The sequence below is a fragment of the Heterocephalus glaber genome, unplaced genomic scaffold (assembly GCF_053883595.1).
Source record: "Heterocephalus glaber isolate CG9 unplaced genomic scaffold, H.glaber_assembly_v1.0 deba00001472, whole genome shotgun sequence".
NCBI classification, from domain to species: domain Eukaryota; kingdom Metazoa; phylum Chordata; class Mammalia; order Rodentia; family Bathyergidae; genus Heterocephalus; species Heterocephalus glaber.
In genome coordinates, this window is record NW_028258315.1 from 6642336 (window position 1) to 6660981 (window position 18646).

The 18646-nt window shown below is 38.4% G+C and overlaps 1 long non-coding RNA gene across 1 annotated transcript; it reads left to right on the forward strand.

Moving 5' to 3' along the window:
• The first annotated feature begins 1905 nt into the window (after positions 1–1905).
• LOC147826171 (uncharacterized) lies at positions 1906–18354 on the forward strand. Its single transcript, XR_015439297.1, has 3 exons — positions 1906–2289; positions 16866–17110; positions 18153–18354. It is a non-coding gene; the product is annotated as an uncharacterized LOC147826171 (long non-coding RNA).
• The last annotated feature ends 292 nt before the right edge of the window (positions 18355–18646 follow it).

Here is an 18646-nt window from a genome sequence, read left to right on the forward strand (position 1 = left end):
GCACAAAATTATTAAGAAATACAATTAATTTCAGGCTATATGTATAAGATATATGTGAAACATGCATGAATTTTGTGTTCAGACTTGGGTCCTGTCTCCCAAGAGATCTCATTATATTAGGTGAATATTTCAAAATCCAAAACAATCTGAGATCCAAGACACTTCCTGTCCCAAGGATTCCAGATGAGGGATATTCAATTTGTAAATGATTTTTGTATTTATTTCGAAGGAAGAATGTGTCTGTTATCCAGGGGTATGAACTTGAAGTTGCCATTCTACAACTTCCAGGAGGCCAAGCCGTCTACAAAAGACAAGTCCATTTTGTTTTCCTCTGGCATGGCAATAACTGTCCCTCCTGCCATGTCACCTGCTTGTGTGCCCTCTGACAGACCCGTTTGTTGACCAGGAGAGAGAGTGGTAACTGATGGCACAGGGGCTCTAGGAGCTGCCAATACCAGGGTGCATTGGGCAAACACCCACATTGACATTAGAAAATTATCTTCCCCAAAGAGTTAACTACATCATCTTACAGTGATCCATGCATACCCATGTGTATAGCAGCACAGTTCATAATAGCTAAATCTTGGAAGTGGCCCATATGTCCATCAACAGATGAATGGATAAAGAAAATATGGTATTTACGCACAGTGGAGCACTACTCTGTCATGAAGAAAGATACACTCACGTCATTTGTGGAAAATGGATCCACCTTGAGACCATAATCTTAAATGAAATAAGTCAGGTGCACAAGCTCAAATATTTCAAGGTTTCTCTTTTTAAAATTAATTTTATTGGTACATTTTAGATATACAATATAATGACATTCATCATTGGAAATTTGTACCTTTACATAATCTCTCTTGGTTCTTATTTTTCCCCCTTCCCCTGCCCTCCCTTCAACCCCTCCTTCCCTCCCTATTTACAAAGACTTTGTTTCCATTTTTATATTTTCTCATATGAATTCCATTCCCTTCTTTCCTTTCCCCTACCCCTCCCACTTCTGAGTTCTACTCAATCAAGGTTTCTCTTTTACATATGGTAAAGTAAGTTTTTTGTCTTAAATTACTGGATTGTTCTAAAGTGGGAAAAAAATGAAAAGGTAGAACAGAAACTAAGGGTCTAAACAATTATAGCGGATCTGGGTGGGTTGCAGAGGGTTTGTGAAGGACAGAGGTTATAAAAACTTTAAAAATATTTATTATGATAAAGGTCACTACAATTTAAATTTTAATTTAATGTACCAATGGAAAATCAAAATCCAATCTTCTATGTTTAAAACAGCAAAGTTTTGTTACAATATTGACCTCTTTTTAATAATATTCACACAAAGTACTGGCTTAGCAAACAAAAATTGTGTTTTTGACAGAATTTTGATTATTTAAAGAACTGGGTCTTAAAAGTGTCATTTTTTAAGTGTCTCTTTGTTGTAATCTTTTAAAGGCTCAATTTATTACACTGGTTAAATAAACAATTATTATTCCAAGTTTTAGTGAAAAAGAAAAAGGAAAACCAAAACTAAATAAAGAGCAAAATAAAAAGTAGATAATAGGAAATTGGGAGAGAGAATTTTTGCAAATGGGAAGGGGACCAAAAGGTGGAGAGTGAGAGGAGGGACAGGAAAGGGGATAAAAAAGAATTGAGATGTGTTACGTACCTGCAAGGAGAATGCACACTGTGTGCTGCAGACATGTCCCAGCAAAAAGTAAAATTGGAAAAAAAGAAGGTCATAGTTCCACTTCCGCCAATGAGAGTGAAAATAAGGAAAAGACTCAGGGGCCTGTTTCCTCCTTCTTCCCTAAAGAGAGATATTCAATTAGAAAATATATTTCTGGAGGGGTTCTCGGGGGCTGTTGCTTTGTTTTGCTTTTTGATGGGTGCGCTCCAGGAGAGGTGGCCAAGAATGGCTTGGACATAGAGGGTTGATTACGAGGATGTCGCGAGCTGGTTTTGTTCAGTGGTCATGGGATGTGTCTTTTCTGCCTACCTGAATTGGAACCCACAGCTACCTTGGAGACAGAATAGTGACTGAACAAAGGAAGCCATCTGATGTCACACTGATGTGACAATGAGGGTAAGCAGGAGGCACTGGTGATAACTGCAGGGATGTATTTGAAAGCCACTGTACCCATTTTTCTAGATGAAAATATCTTCCCTTGAATGGCCCAAGTGAAGGTAAATGACTTCTAGTCTGCCCTCTCTGAAACCCATGCCCCACTGCTCATCAAAGAAGACTGAGGTCCTCAAAGATGAGAATGGCTGCCTATTAAAGACCCTTCCAATAGACTGCAGGTCAGTGAACATCTGGGCAGCCCCTGGCTTGCTGAAGTCATGAGAACCAAATGTCTTCCAGCATCGGGAGCCATCGAACAGTGCTGGAGTGCTTGGGAGTTCTCTGCCAAGAGAAGCAGCTGTGGCCACAGCACAATTTTAAAAACCAGTCAGAGGAGAGGGGATGCTCTTGGGGACCCAGTGGGTAGGGAAGACATTACACTGGGCTGGGTGGTGCTGCAGGCAGCTCAGGGCCATATTGACAAGATGTGGGCTTGGAGCCTGTAGTTACAGTTGTCACCCAGGTCTTGATTATAGCATGAGAAAACAGGAATCCAAAATGAAGTGCAATCACCCTTGGGTATGTCTGGTTCTAGACTCCCATTCATACGCAAATCCCTGGATGCCCCAGTCCTTTATAATGGCATTAATTGGCATAGAATCTATAAACACCCTCCTGTACACTTTAAATCATCTCTAGATGATGTGATGCTAATGCTGAAAAGTTACATCAATAGTGGTTGCACAATATTCTTCAGAGAATGAAGATAAAAATGTCTGTACATGTTCAGTAGGGGGGCATTTTTGTCCAATTTTTTTTTGATCCACACAGTACAATAATATCACCGACTTGGAAGGCTGACTATACTGTATGCTGTTCACCTTTAAACTAATTTGCATTTATTGGATTCCAAACAAAGAATTCTCCTGCCGCCTTCTTATTAGAAGGAAGTGACAGACAAAGAGAGCTGAAGAAACCCCCAAAACTGCAGAGGAGTTTAAAAAATAATTCAATGAGGTTGAAACTAAATATATGAGGGAAGGATTAAGAAGCATGCCAATAAATTAGAGTTTGTTGACTCCCTGAGCTCAAATTGTGTTACATACTAATAACTCAGATTTGATCATTCCTCAATGTATATGTAAATCAAAATATCACATTGTATTCTATAAATATCTACAATCATTACTTTGCCAATAAAAAAACATTTTTGGTAGTGGGGATTGATCCCATCACCTTTATGCTTTTTTATTTTTTTAACTTTGAGACAGGGTCACTAAGCCGTCAAGTTGCCCATGCTGAGCTCAAATTTGTGGTCTTGCTGCTTCAGCCTCTCAGGGTGCAGGGTTACAGGTGTGTGTCACCATGGCTGGATCAAAAATCTTTAAATCATCAATGAACTTCTAAAATAAAAAACAATAAGGAAATCCTGTCACTTTGAACAGCATGGATGAACCTGGTGACATCATGCTAAGTGACATAAGCCAAACACAGAAAGACAAATGTTGCAGGATTTCATTTAGATGAGGAACCTAAAACAGTTGAACTCATTGAAGCAGAGAGGAGACTCGTGTTTGAAGGATAGTGGGAGGTGGAATAAAAAATTTTTGGTCAAAGGAAGTAAAATTTCAGCTAGGTAGGAAGAGTAAGTTGTGGAGATCTACTGTATAGCAGGGCAACTATAGTCTATAATAATGTATATTTGAAAATTGCTAAGAGGAGAACTTAAATGATCTTACAACAAAAATGTAAGTAGGTGAGGTTATGGATATGTTGATTAGCTTGACTTACTCATTCCACAAGTTATGCCTCTATCAAACATTGTGTTGTATACTTTTAATATTTTCAATTTTATTTGTTAATTATATCCTAATAAAGCTGAAACATTAAATAATAATGAGAAATAAGCAAAAACAGGCACAGACTAATGGGATAGAAAAGAAAACCCAGGGGTGATAAACCGGGTAAATACAATCAATTAATCTTTGACTAGGGTGCCAAGAATGCACAGCAAAGAAAGGACACTCTCCCCAACAAACAATTTCCAGAAAGCTGTGTATCCACATAACAAATACTGAAACTGTGCCTTTGTCCCACTCCAGTCTGGAGAGAGGAAGCAGAACAATGACTTCAGTGCTCTCTGAGGCCACCGCACCAGTGAGCATTGGGTAGACATTTGGCATTGACATTAGAAATTTAATCTTTCAAACAAGAATGCTTTATCATAATTCTATTCTCACAATAATAAAAAAATTAATTCGAGATAAATTAAAGACTTAAATGTAAGAGCTGAAACTGTAAAACTCTTAAAACCGTCGGGAAAGCAATTTAACATCAGTCTTGGTGAAATTTTTCAATAGAATCCCAAAGGCACAAAAATATTACAAGTGGGATTACCATAAACCAAACCTTCTGCACAGCCAGGGAAACAACCAGTGAAAAGAAAAAGCAACCAATAGAATGTGAGGAAATACCTGCAAATTATGTATCTGATAAGGGACTGACATACAAAACATTTAAGACACTCACTCAAACCAAAAGGAAAAAGCAAACAAAAAACCACACACAAATGGAAAGCAATCAAAAACTGATTTTAAAAATGAGTGAAGAACATGAATAGAGATTTTTCGAAAATAGACACAAATGGCCAACAAGTACATGAAAATGTGCTCGATATCACTAATCTTCAAGAAAATGCAAATCAAAGCCAGGAGATATGAAATCAGACCTGTTAGGGTGGCTGTTACCCAAAGAAAAGAGATACAGTAAGTGCTGCTGAGACTGTAGAGGAGAAAGAGCCCTTGTACACTGTTGGCAAAAAAAGGAAATTAGTATACCTATTATGGAAAACAGTATGGAATCTCCTCAAAAAGTTAAAAAATAGAACTGTCATATGATCCAGTAACCCTACTTTTGTTTATGTATCCAAAGGAAATGAAACCAATATGTTAAAGACACATCTGTCCTCCTATGTTCATTGTAACTTTAGTCACAATAGCAAGACATGAAACCAACCTCAGTGTCCCTTGCTAAGTGAATTGAGAAAGAAAACATGATAATACACAAAATGCAATATGAGTCAGCCATGAAAAGAATAAAATCCTGCCATTTGTAACAATATGGATAATCCTTGAGGACATTATGCTAAAAGAAATAAGCCAGACAATGAAAGGTCTCATTTTTACACAGAATCCAAAAAAGTAAAACTCAGAGAAGCAGGAGTTGTTGGGATGGATAGAAAGATGAGGAAAATGAAGACATATTGATGCAAAGGTACAAACTTTCAGTGATAAAATGAACATGCTCTGTGGATTTTATTTAAAGCAGGGTAACAATAATTAATAGTAATAATAATAGTAATTACAGTAGATGATAGATGTGTTAATTATTTTAATTGTGCTAACATCACACAATGCATATATCAAATAATTATACTGTATTCATTGAAAATATATTATTTTATTAGTCAAAAATTAAATATTTTAGAATTATGAAAAGAGAAAAAGGGAGAGAGAGAGAGAAGACACATTGCTATTAATTCCCCCAATTACTCCTCCTTCCTTTGAATGTACTTATCCTATTGTTCTTGCCACTTCCTGAAGCAGTTCTAGATGTCCTCTTTCGCGAGTGTCTTTAGCTGCACTGTCATGGCTGCATTGACATCCTGAATTGATCCAAAATGTTTACTTTTCATGATCATTTTTACTCTGAGGAAGAATCAGAAGTCACATGGTTCCAGGCCCAATAAATACAGTGAATGAGGTTTGTACAAGCCAGCCTTTCTGCTGGATGGCACTTGACAATAGAATTTAGTAAATTTTTTTATGCACCTTGTAAAGACACTCATGAAAAAGGACTTCCAGAACTGCTTCATGGGGTAGCAAGAATAATGGGACAAGTGTGTGTCTGAAGAAAGAGGAAGTATTTTGAGGTGGTTTAATGGCAATGTATTTTTCTTGTAACATTTAAAAAATTTAAACAAACATGTTTGGGTGTGTGTGTGTGTGTGTGTGTGTGTGTGTGTGCATGCAAACTAGAATATATTTTAAAACTCCTGATCTGGAGGTGTAGCTCAGTAGGATAGTGCTTATATAATGTTAGTGAAACCCTGGTTCAATCACTGGCACCACAGAAACAAAAAAAAAACATTCTAGAAAATCCTAGGAATCAATGAGATAAAGATAACCAAGGGTTTTGGCTATTTTTTTAGTGAACAACATTTCACAAAACAGTGATCTAGAAAACCAGTAAGTATATAAAAAGTTACTCATTATTACTCATGACAGAAATATACCAATTAAAATCACAATTGAAATACCAACAAATATCCTCACTCCTGCATGCATGCACAAACACAATCACAGAGAAATGACTAAGATGAGGACCAGAGAGCAGAAGGTGAGGACCTCAGCCACGTGGAACAGGGCTCCATCCCACCCATACTCCATCTTCCAGTGACCAGCTTAGCCCTGGATTCTGGCCTCCTGACTGATCAAGTACCTGGTTCCACACTACAGAGGCAGAGGGGGACATAAAGGCCATTGTCCTGAGCTCCAGAAGATAGAGCAGAAGTGAACAACAGAATGAGGGCCTCTCTCAGGCTCCTTGATGAAAATTGAAGCCCACTGGAAAAGTGAAGAGAATCTCTGCAATAAAGGCACACCAGACCACCATACTTGGTAAATTGGAGGGATCATCACCTCTATCAGAACCTGGACTATCTTCAGGGGAAGGGCAGCTGGAACTTGCAATAGAACCTTGCAGAGTTCAACCCTGCAGGAGGACAAGGAGCTCAACTTGGGACTTGGAGCCAGAAATCTGCCTGAATCTCATGGGTCTGTGACTGGCTCACTGAGACTCATTGATTTATAACTGCACACTGCTGCCCATGTTGTCTATTGTGACACCAGAGACATGCCCTGAAGGAGGCCCTTCATTTTTACATTTGTTATTTTCAAAATTATTTTTTCCTCTCTCTTATTTTTAATTTTTATTTTTTTCTACTCTTTTCAAATATTTTTTCTTCTTTTTTCTCCCCCCCCCCATTCTCTTGCTGTCCCATATTGTTCCTCATCTCCCTTTTTGTTCCTGTTCTGGCTCTGATTTGGATTTCTTCTTTCTTTTTCTTCTTTTCTCTTTTTCCTTCTCTCAATTGTCATTAGTTTTAAAGGAAAGTAAATAGTTTCTAGGCTCCCTATTTTTGTTAGATTGTTCTGTCCTCCTATTTGTTCTTACATTCTTGTCTTCCTCTTGTCTTCAACAGTTTCCTAGAATTTTTGTGATCTTCCTGTGTCCTATGGCCTCACTGCTAACTTTTCCCTATCCTTCTCCCTATCTATCCCTCCCTCCCCAACTCCTTCTAAGTGCCCATCCCAAAGGGTAAAGTTGCTATATTGAGGAGCTTATTCACTATAAACATACGTTGGGCTGGTCATAGATTTGATTTAATTCACACAGTTAAAGGTGATAGATTAATAACTACCACAAATTGTCATTTTCAAAGCTGTGCTTGATGCTATTGTGTTGCAGATTGTATCACTTGGGCTAAGGTGTTGTGATTGATCTAATCAGTTGTCCTTCCCAGTATAATGAAAATGAGATAGCCTCAGAGCAATTAGAGACTCAAAAGCTAAAGACCAGCTATATCTGGAAGGCACCTCTGTGAAGCAATCATTCCATAAGAATTCTAACTACAAGCAACAAAGATTTTTACAATAAGCAACTTTGAAGTATCAACCTAGGAGTTAAACCAAGGACAGTACCAAAAACAAAAATAAGAAGACATTTAAGCAAGGCACAAACCCAGACTTCCACCCCATCAAAGGCAAATTCTGGGGGAAACGAGGTAGAAAAGTCTGAGAATCAACCACCTGGACATCCTGAACTGATAGCATAGGAAGTAACAAAACAGATGAATGAGGCTCTAGAAAAATTCAAAATAGAAATAATTTCCCAGATAACTACAGAAATGGTAAGCAGAATGAAAATCATGACTAGAGACTCTAGAACAGAAACAAAAAAATAGATGAGCTCAGCACCATGATAGAAACCATGAATGCCCAGCATAGGAAAGAAATGGAAACCATGAATGCCCAACATAGGAAAGAAATGGAATCCACGAAACAGATTCAAACAGATATCCAGAAGATTAAAAACTCTATTGAAAGCATACACAGCAGACAGAGCCAGTCTGAAGACAGAATATCAGATATAGAGGACAGGATGGTGGTCAGTGATGAAGAAAAAAGAGATCTCTTAAAAATAGTAAGGGATCATGAGAAATCAATCCAACAACTCCTGACAATGATAAGTCAACACATATCAGTTATAACTATCAATGTTAATGGCCTCAATTCACTAATCAAAAAAAATAGACTGGCAGAATGGATTAAGAGGCAAAACCCAACAATATGCTGTATACAAGAAACACACCTAGTTCAAAAAGAAACCCATAGACTGAAAGTAAAAGAATGGGAAACAGTTCTCCATCCAACAGGAACCTGGAAAAAACAGGGGTAGCTATCTTATTTGCAGACAAAGTAAATTTCAAACCAAAACTAAGACAAAGAAGGACACTACATACTTGTAAAGGGAACAATCCAAGAGGAAGAGATGACAATCATAAATGTATATGCACCAAATACTAATGCCCCCAGCTATACAAAACAAATATTAGGGGACATGAAAAACCAAATAAGCATTAACACAATTGTAGTGGGGGACCTCAATACCCCACTGTAACAAATAGATCATTTCATTTAGACAAAAAATCAACAACAAAATTCTGGAACTGAATGAAGCTTTTGAACAAATGGACTCAATAAACATCTACAGATTGTTCCACCCAACAAAATCAGAATATACATTCTTTTTGGCTGCACATGGGTCATTCTCCAAAATACTAGCTCATAGAACACGTTTAACTAAGTGCAAAGGAATTGAAGTTATCTTGTGTATATTATCAGACCATAGTGCAATTAAACTGGAGATCAGTAGCATAAGAAACCAGAAGAACTTCACAAACAAATGGAAATTGAATAACACTCTCCTAAACAATCAATGGGTCACAGATAAAATTAAAGAAGAAATTAGACAGTTTTTACAAATAAATGATAATGCCAGTACAACATACAGGAATCTATGGGACACAGTGAAAGCAGTTCTATGTGGAAAATTCATGGCAGTGAATGCCCATACTAGGAAAACAGAGAGAACTCAAATAAATAACCTAAGGCAGAACCTCAAGCTCCTAGAAAAAGAAGAGCATAACAAACCCAAAGCTCATACTAGAGAGGAAATTATAAAGATCAGAGTAGAAATCAATGCAATGGAGATGAAGAGAATGATACAAAAAATCAAGAATCAAAGAGTTGTTTTTTTGAAAGAATAAATAAAATCAATAAACCTTTAGCCAATCTTACCAAAAAAAGGAAAGAAAAGGCTCAAATCCATGCAACTAGGAATGAAAAAGGTGATGTCACAACAGATTTAGCAGAAATCCAGAGGATCATCAATACCTACTTCAGGAACCTGTACTCTAAAAAAATGGAAAACAGAAGAAATGAACAGATTTCTAGATACATATGAATTATCAAAGTTGAATGAAGAAGATTTAAAAATTCTAAACACCCCAATTACAATCAGTGAAATTGAAAACATTAAAACTTTACCAAAAAAGAAAAGCCCAGGTCCTGATGGCTTCACTGCTAAATTCTATAAGACATTTAGAGAAGAACTATTGCCACTACTCTTTAAACTTTTCAATGAAATTGAAAGGGAAGCAATATTTCCAAATTCTTTCCTGGAAGCAAGTGTTACTTTGATTCCAAAACCAGGGAAAGACCCAATCAAAAAAGAGAACTAGAGGCCAATCTTCCTAATAAACATAGATGCAAAAATCCTCAATAAGATACTGGCAAACAGAATACAGAGGGTCATCAAGAAGATCACACACCCTGATCAATCCCACCCTGATCTGGGATATATCCCAGGGACGCAAGGAATAGTTCAACATACGTAAATCAATAAAATGAAGTACACTATATTAAAAGAGTCAAGGACAAAAACCATATGATCATCTCAATAGACGCAGAAAAAGCATTTGACAAAATTCAACACCCATTCATGATAAAAAGAACCTGCAGAAAAATTGGAATAGATGGTCTTTATCTCAACTTGATAAATTCTATCTATGAAAAGCCAACAGCCAACATCATACTAAATGGTCAAAAACTGAAAACCTTCATGCTAAAATCAGGAACAAGACAAGGATGCCCACTATTACCACTCCTGTTCAATATAGTTTTGGAAACATTAGCCACAGCGTTAGAAAAGAGAAAGAAATAAAAGGAATAAAGATAGGAAAGGAAGAAGTTAAACTGTCATTATTTGCTGACCATATGATACTCTACATAGAAGACCCTAAAAACTCCACCAAAAGACTTCTAGACTTAATTGACAGATTCAACAGAGTACCTGAATACAAGGTCAACACTCAAAAATCAATAGCCTTCTCATACACAAGTAACAGACTCAGTGAAAGAGAAATTAGGGAAACAATCCTTTTCACAATAGCATCCCCCAAAAATGAAATATCTAGGAATCAATCTAACAAAGGAAGCAAAAGACCTCTACATTGAGAACTACAGCACTCTGCAAAAAGAGAAGGAAGAGGATATAAGAAAATGGAGAAACATCCCCTGTTCTTGGGTAGGAAGAACTAATATAGTGAAAATGGCCATACTTCCAAAACTGGTATACAGATTCAATGCAATCCCAATTGAAATCCCAACAGCATATTTCACAGAACTAGAGAAAATAATCCAAAAGTTCATCTAGAACCAGAAGAGACCTAGAATAGCAAAAGAAATTCTAGGCAACAGGTTCATGGTAGGAGGTATCACATTCCCAACTTGAAACTGTACTACAAAGCCACTGTGATAAAAACAGCATGGTATTGGCAAAGAAACAGACCCGAGGATCAATGGAATAGATTAGAAGATGCAGAAACAATTCCAGACATACTCAGCTACTTCATCTTTGACAAAGGAGCCAACCATCCTCACTGAAGGAAAGATAACCTCTTTAATAAATGGTGTTGAAAAAACTGGATTTCAACCTGATGAAGATTAAAAATAGGTCCCTATCTTTCACCATGCATTTAAAATCAAAGTGGATTAAAGATCTAAATACTACAATAGAAACACTAAACTTGCTGGAAGATAAGTTAGGTAGAACTCTCGAAGACAGTGGCATAGGAAAGGATGTTATGAACAAATACTCAATAGCACGGGAACTAGCACAAAGAATCAACAACTGGAATCTCATCTTATTAAAAAGCTTCTGCACTGCAAGAGAAACCACCAACAGAATTAAGAGACAACCTACAATGTGGGAAAAACTTTTTACCAGCTGTTCCTCAGACAAAAGTGCTCTATCTAGAAAATAAAAAGAACTCAAAAAATCAGATGCCCCAACTATAAAGACCCAGTTCAAAAGTGGGTGTCTGAAATAAACAGACATATCTCAGGCAAAGAAGTAAAAGCAGCAAATAAACATGAAAAATTGTTCAACATCACTGGTCATTCGAGAGATGCAGATGAAAACAATGCTGAGATTCCACCTCACACCAGAAAGAATGGCTGCTATCAAAAAGTCAACCAATAACAAATGCTGGCAGGGTTGTGGGGAGAAAGGAGCCCTTCTTCATTGTTGGTGGGAGTGCAGACTGGTGCAACCACTGTGGAAATCAATATGAGATACCTCAAACAAGTAGGGTTGAAAGCCCCATTTGACCCAGCTATTCTTCTACTGGGTATCTTCCCAAAAGAATTAAAAGACTCATACCACAGTGATATATGCTCACCCATGTTTATAGTGACACAGTTTTGTAATAGTTAAAACTTGGAAACAACCCAAGTGCCCATCAACTGGAGACTGGATAAAGAAGATGTGTTTTTTTATAAAACGGAGTACTACTCAGCCATAAAGAATGAGAAACTGGAGACATTTGTAGCTAAGTGGATGCACATTGAGGCGATACTCTAAAGTGAAATAAATAGGACACACATGTGTAAATACAGAATAGTTTCTCTGGTGTGAAAAACTAAAAGTGTAAATAATGATCAAAATGTATAATTGATATTGCAAAATAGGAAGAAAAGGTCCAAAGGAGTAGGGGACGTGGGAGGGGTAGGGGAAAGGAAAGAAGGGAAAAGAAAAAATATGAGAAAAGCAAAAACATGGAAACAAAGTCTTTGTAAAAGGGAAGGGTAGAGCGGGTAAAGGGAGGGCAGGGGAACGGGGAAAAAAAATAAGAACCAAGATACTCCTGTAATGGTACAAGATCCCAAAGATGAATGTAACTGTAATGTATACCTAAAATGCACCAATAAACTAAATGGAAAAAAAAAGAAATGAATAAGAGAAAAGAACTGAGAACCCCAACTGCTGGTGAAGATCCAGAGTAACTGAGACTTTTCTACACTGCTGCTGGGCACTAGGAATGGAAAATGCTGCGACCACTTTGGAAAACTGTTGGGAATTTTAAACATACATAAGTAAATGTACCAGTCTGACTTGACAATTTCACTTGCAAGTATAAAGCCATCTATTTGAGTGTTTATGTGCACTGAAAGACATACAAAATTGTTCTTCATTAGCTTGATTCACAATTGCTCCAAACTAGAAACAACACAAATGACCATCAATAGTAGAATGAGTCAGCTGTAATATAGCCATACAATAGAAGATTGCAGAACAATGAGGAATATTGCAAAATGGATCAGAGAAAAGGAAACTCCACAGCATAATGTTGACTGAATGGATACAGATACAAACAAATACCAAAAATAAAGATGAAACAACTTACATTAAATTTTTTAAAACAGCCAAATTAATGTATGGAATAGAGGTCAAAGGAGTAATAACCTCCTCATTTGGAGGGCATCACTGGTGGTGACAGAGCCCTGAGGAGGCATGAAGGGTGATGAAAATGTTACAAAGTGGTGATTACAATGGGTGTGTGCATATGTGAAAATTCATTGTGCTGAGTATTTTAAATCTGTATGCTTCAGTGTATGTTACATGTATTTCAATCAGAAACTTGGAAAGACCTTCATAGTTGTTTGCTTTCTTCCCCATGTCCTCTGTCCAAGAGTGTAGGTTTGCCTCCACCAAGTTATGTAGCACTATTTGCCTTCCTTATTATTTGTAAGTCTCTTACTAGTGCAGAGAAATGTTTCATCTTGGCCATATGTACTTCTCTCTAGAGCCTAACCCAGTCCTTTCTAAAGAAAAGTGACTCAAAATTTGTGTCAAACTATTCTAAATGTCACCTGGACTCCAAACCATGCACATTGCCCTCTCCTGCATTTACACTTCTGATGTGAAATGAAAGAACGCCAGCAAACCCAGACAGTCCTTACCCCCATTTATCAAGATTTTAGGTAAAATAGGAATTCTCCCACAGGTTGTGGTTTCACTAAATGTTCTTGAGAACTTGACATTCAAGGGCAGAGCTTTTGTAAATCCCTGGTCCCATACCCAAAGATTCTGGCTCCCTGGGACTGAGAAAGAACATAGATCTATACTTTTACTAAGCACTGTCCAAATTTCTGATGGTCCACGCTATAAGAAACACAGCATCAACAACCTGTCTCATCTCTATCTTGGGACCTTCTGTCCTTGAAGTTATAGGCCATCCAATCCCAATGGAAAATCCTTTTGGTTTCATGCACATTAGACCAAACCCAAGAACTACAATGAATTCTTTGGAGAAAAAGATCTGGAATCTTCTCAAGAGAGACCTACCCCCTCCACCTGAGGGGAAACCACCACAGTTTTAAATAATCCCCCACAATAGGAGGTTTCTGGCAAGTCTTCCAAAAGAATTTTCCTGAAAACACCCAGATTAAGTGATTCCCTGTGATCCCAGATTTAGTGTCCCTTGTGATCTGCTGGATTCTAGCTCTGTTTGGAAACCAGGAAGCAAATACCATCTCTAATTTGTCTCAGGAGACAGTGACTGCAGCTGAGAATCCACTTCTGAGATAGAAGTGCTACTGAGTTCTGGGAAAAAGTAAGGAGGCTCCATTAGGGTCAATGAGACTCTTTCTGTTTTTTAAAAAATAATATTCAGGAAAACCTTTTGCTAATTTCTTTAGAGATAGAAGTCTTAAGGCCATGACACTACCTGTCAAGCCAAAAACCACAAATCAAGACTGGCTTGCTGTCCTCATTGCATAGTATTAAGATGGGAGTGAGTTGCCAAACTCAATTCTTTCCTTCTGTAGAATTCTTTTATTTGGAGTTCTGTGAGGAAAATATATTAAAACAAAAGGGTGCTTTCTCCATTTAAAAGTTCAGCCTCTCTGCAGAAAGACAAATACCCTATTTTCTCATTTATGTATGGAATGGAAGCTTAAAAGTTTTATCTCATAGAAGTAGAGTCGACCAGTGGTTAATACAGCCTGAGAAGGGCTTGGGGAGGAGACAGATCCAGAGGGGATGATAATTTGTAAGTAATGCAGGTAGAAAGGAGGAAAAAGAATAACTTCTAGTGTTTTATACCACAGCAGGGTAACTATGGTTGACAGCAATTAGTTGTGTATTTCAAAATAGCTAGTATAAAGGATTTTGAATGTTCCCAACACAAAGAAATAACAAATGTTTGAAATGATGGATATGTCAATTGCCCTGATCTGATCATTATGCATTGTGCATATTACTGAAATATCACACTGTACTCCATAAATATGGATAACTATGGAACTGTGTCAATTAAAGTCAAAAAGTGAAGCCTCTATGTGCTTCAGGTTATTTATATATGGCATTACCAAATCCTGCACCCAGTGAGTTATGAACTTCACCAAAAAATATAACTCCCTGAGTCTGGCACTGCTGAAATATGTCTGGATTGCAAAGCAAAATCAGCCAATTATAAATAAGTAAACAGACAAATAAGCTGTTTGCAAGTACAATGAATGTATGCCACATATAAGTATGTGGCTGTCCAGGAATATTTAGTTTAGTGGCTTTGACTGGAATATAACAAAGAGCTTTTTAGTTTTGCTTTGTCATTTGTTTCTTCCTAATGGAGACAAGGAAAATATTCTTGAAAAGCAGCTGTTAATGGATAGTGACAAGTGGTTTCCTGTGGTCTAAGAACAAACCATCAATTACTGCCTTTTACATTCTTTTAAATTCCAGAGGCAAAGGAAGTTCAATAATGCTGTATTGGCTTCATGGTTATTGAATGGTGAGGAGGAATCTACAGATTTTTTTAATAGAGTTACAGATATTTTCTACATGAACACTATAAAATTTCAGAGAATCTCTGAGCTTCCACTTGGCTTCTTATAATATTCCTTGGAGGACACAGAATGGTAGAATTGATAGACCTGGGGAAAATGTGAATTTTCCCAGTAGAAGGTCAGTAATGCTAGTCTCCTAGGAGCCCCTGGACAAGACAACCTAACTCCTTAACCTCCCTAAGGCTTGATCCCCCACTGAGGGACTTCTGAGGAGTCCTTTTAGGTCTCAAGTATGATTTCATGAAGATGAAACAGAACCCAGGAGCTGCAATGAAGTCTTCAGGGAGAAAGATCTGGAATCTCCCCAGATAAGATTTAGAGATGAGAGTAGATCTCCAGCCTCAGCCTTCCAAAGTCTTCTCTCCACTCTCTTCTCCTCCCCAGTCCATCCACCATCATCCCCGTAACCTCAGATGCAGCCCCTGACTTCTACCCATGCTTGCCTCTGGATTATCCCATAGCCTGAAGATACTAACTGAGAGCAGCTTCCAATATTGCTACAAACAGACGCTTTTCATTTTGGCCAGGGTAAAGCACAAAATGCTCTCTCTTTAGGATCTGAAGAGACGGGAGGGACCATGCAGAGAAGAGACAAAGCTGGAAGGTGAAAGGATGAAGGGAGCTGCAGGGGATGGGGGAGCATGGACGAGCTCTCATGCACAGTCCTGGTGCACCCATATTCTGGGATGAGAGGGGTGGCTTCACCTCAGAGAGCCCACCCTGACCAAATGGCACATCTCATCGTCACAGCCTTCATTCCCTGCCCAGAGAACCCCATTTTCTTCCTTTTCATGGTATTTATCACTTTCTGGAATGGTGGTATATGTTTATACACGTCCTTTTTCACTGCTCTCCCTCACTACATGTGAGGCAGAACCTTCACTCTGTGTTACCACAGAATGCCTGGTGGCTGTAACAGTGGTAGGCACAAGTTCCTGCTTACTGAGTGCTGAGCTAATGAACTGACAATCAACCCAAACTCATAAAGTGCAAAAATGACTTCATCTGGGGTTTTAGGAATTGCAATTCTAGAAACACAGGTTTAGATAGATCTGAATTAGTACTCTGGAGGTGATGGAAAAGTGAGCTACATGAGTTACTGAACGTTGAAAAGAAACAGGATCTCCACTGACAAATAGGAGACCAAGAAAAGAACAGGTAAGCAGAATGGAAATATAGCCATAAAACAAAACAAAACAAAAAAACAGGCCAGGGATTTAGTTCAGCTGCACAGCGCCTGCCTGACAAGTGTAAGGTCCTGAATTCAATCCCCAGTACCAAGAAAAAACACCTTAAATCCCTGGGCACAATGCAATTGTCTGGTCTTTCCAGTTGTTCCCATACCTGTGGTCAAAGGGTAACAATGACCAAAATTCACATTCCAGGTAGAAGCTGACATTGCACCATTGTGCAAAAGCCCTGTTTCCCTATGGCCTCCTGACTCCATTTCAAAAGGCTCTGTTAATGTTGCTTGCATTATACTTTTTCTTTCATTTTCACAGCACAGTGGATGGACTAGACAGACAGGTGGAGTCAGGATTCCACAAGCCCACTGTCCTTCTCTTCTGGTACCCAGGAATCTGACCAAAACAGCCCTTCTGGTTTTCCTGGGACTAAGCACATTTGTGGAACACCAGGCAATCAGAGCTAAAGTTGAGAAAGCCCAGGGCAAACTCAGATGAGCTGGCTCCCCCTACAAAATGCTTTCTGCTGAAGGTCGTTAAGAGCTTATGTGAAGAAAAATGAGGTCAGTGTGTTTAGTTTGTACTCTTTCAAGGCCCCCTCAGACTGGCTTCTCGCAATCTGAAGTCATTGCCCCTGTCCAGGAGATCTTTGCCCCCCAGATCTCCCCTTCCGGTTTCTAGCAATCATGTTACTCTTTGTGGGGAGAGGAGACTAGGGGTGGTGATAGCCCTGAAGCTACTGATCCCAAATATCTTCACCATCTCTCACACTTTAGTGAACTGTCCTTGTAATAATAAGTTCTCTTCAAATGACCCAAATTTGAGTGAGCTGTTATTTTTCATGGGGCTCCTGACAGACATGAGAGAAAATACAGAAACAAGTATTATTACAAGTCATTAAGATGTGAAGGAACCTAGCCTCCCTATGCCTCGGTTCCCCATCTGAGTCCGTAGCTACAGCATAGGATTGTTATAAGAAGTGATTAAGAAAATCTACTTTTATCTGTGTTTTCATGTATCAAAAGCACTCAGCAAATCTTAGCCACTGTGATGGATGTCTTTCTCCCTTTTTCTAACAAAACCACAGAAAGCAAGATCAGACTTGCTATCCATCAGAGAAGAGCCCCAGAATCTGTCCTGTCTGAATGGCATGAGACAATGAACGGAAATACTCTGAATTTAAGACTCTATGCTTGTATAAGTTGTTATTCCTTGAATATTTTTACCTTGTGGCTTTGAGTAGAGCCTTGGATGTTCTATGGGGTCTCTCTTTATCCACAGTTTCACTTTCTGTTACCCACAGTCAACAGCAGTCTGAAACTATTAAATGGAAAATTCTAAAATAAATAATTAATACATTTTAAATAATTTTATAACAACATATTATTATAATTTTCTGCTGTACTACTATTTATTGTTGCTAATCTCTTACCGTGGCTAATTTACAAATCAAACTTTACAATAATATGTCAATGAGTTTTCCATTACTGTAACAAAATACCTGAGATAATCAATTTAAAAGAGGAAAGGTTTATTTCGGCTCATGGTTTTGTGGGTTTCAGTCCAGGTGGGTTAACCTCCTGGCTTTTTAACCTGTTGTCACAGGCAGGACATCATGATGAGAGTGTGTGACAGACCAAGCTGCCCTCCTCATGGCAACATGTAACAGAGAGAGAAGAAGAGGAAGGTCTGGGAATGTCACATTCCCCTCAGAGGTGCTCCTCCAGTGACTTAACTTTCTCCCATCAGACTTTTCTTAGTCACTTCCCTGTTGATAGACACAACATCCAACACAGACAACTTAAAGGAGAACAGGTTTGTTTTGGCTCATGGTTTTTAGAGGATTCAGTTCATGGTTGGCCAGCTCCAAAGCAGGTACCAAGGCATGGCGGAAGGGTCTGGCAGAGGAAAGCTGCTCTCACATCATGGTGGTTGGGAAGCAGAGGGTGAGGGAGGAGCTAGGGAGGGGGATATACCCTTCTAGGTCACATTCCCATGTTCAATAGCAGTACTGTGGGGCCGGGGGGGGGGGTCAGAACTATAACACATATGTGTATTAAAAGAAACCATGTAAATATGGATGGTTGGTGCTATCCCAG